We start from the raw sequence: 731 nt of genomic DNA, 5'->3' as shown, positions 1-731 counted from the left end.
GAGTTAGGGGGTCAAGAAGGCTAAAAGGCTTAGAAAGTGAGCGTTCACCAAAATACTTTCCGAAACGTATATAGGTGAGCATGTTTTGAATGGGTGACCTCCAGGGCGACACAGGGGAGGCCCCTAAGAGTATAATCAGACCATCGTGAGGGTGTTTCCAGCCACCCAAAAGCACTGGAACGGCCTCTGACGGCGGAGCTCCGCACTATCGAATATTTTCTATTTCCCCCTCCAGGCGGTCGACGGCAGTTGGGAAGGCCGCCCGAGAGGCGCCCGGGGCGGATACCCCGTGCGAAAACCCGGCCTCTGACGGCGGAGCTCCGCACTTTCGAATATTTTCTGTTTCCCCCTCCGGGCGGTCGACGGCAGTTGGGAAGGCCGCCCGAGAGGCGCCCGGGGCGGATACCCCGTGCGAAAACCCGGCCTCTGACGGCGGAGCTCCGCACTTTCGAATATTTTCTGTTTCCCCCTCCGGGCGGTCGACGGCAGTTGGGAAGGCCGCCCGAGAGGCGCCCGTGGCGGATACCCCGTGCGAAAACCCGGCCTCTGACGGCGGAGCTCCGCACTTTCGAACATTTTCTGTTTCCCCCTCCGGGCGGTCGACGGCAGTTGGGAAGGCCGCCCGAGAGGCGCCCGGGGCGGATACCCCGTGCGAAAACCCGGCCTCTGACGGCGGAGCTCCGCACTTTCGAACATTTTCTGTTTCCCCCTCCGGGCGGTCGACGGCAGTT

Source organism: Hippocampus guttulatus, unplaced genomic scaffold (genome assembly GCF_054856545.1).
Source record: "Hippocampus guttulatus isolate MCC_2025c unplaced genomic scaffold, RoL_Hgut_1.0 HiC_scaffold_43, whole genome shotgun sequence".
Classification (NCBI taxonomy): Eukaryota; Metazoa; Chordata; class Actinopteri; order Syngnathiformes; family Syngnathidae; genus Hippocampus; species Hippocampus guttulatus.
This window is presented reverse-complemented; position numbering follows the sequence as displayed.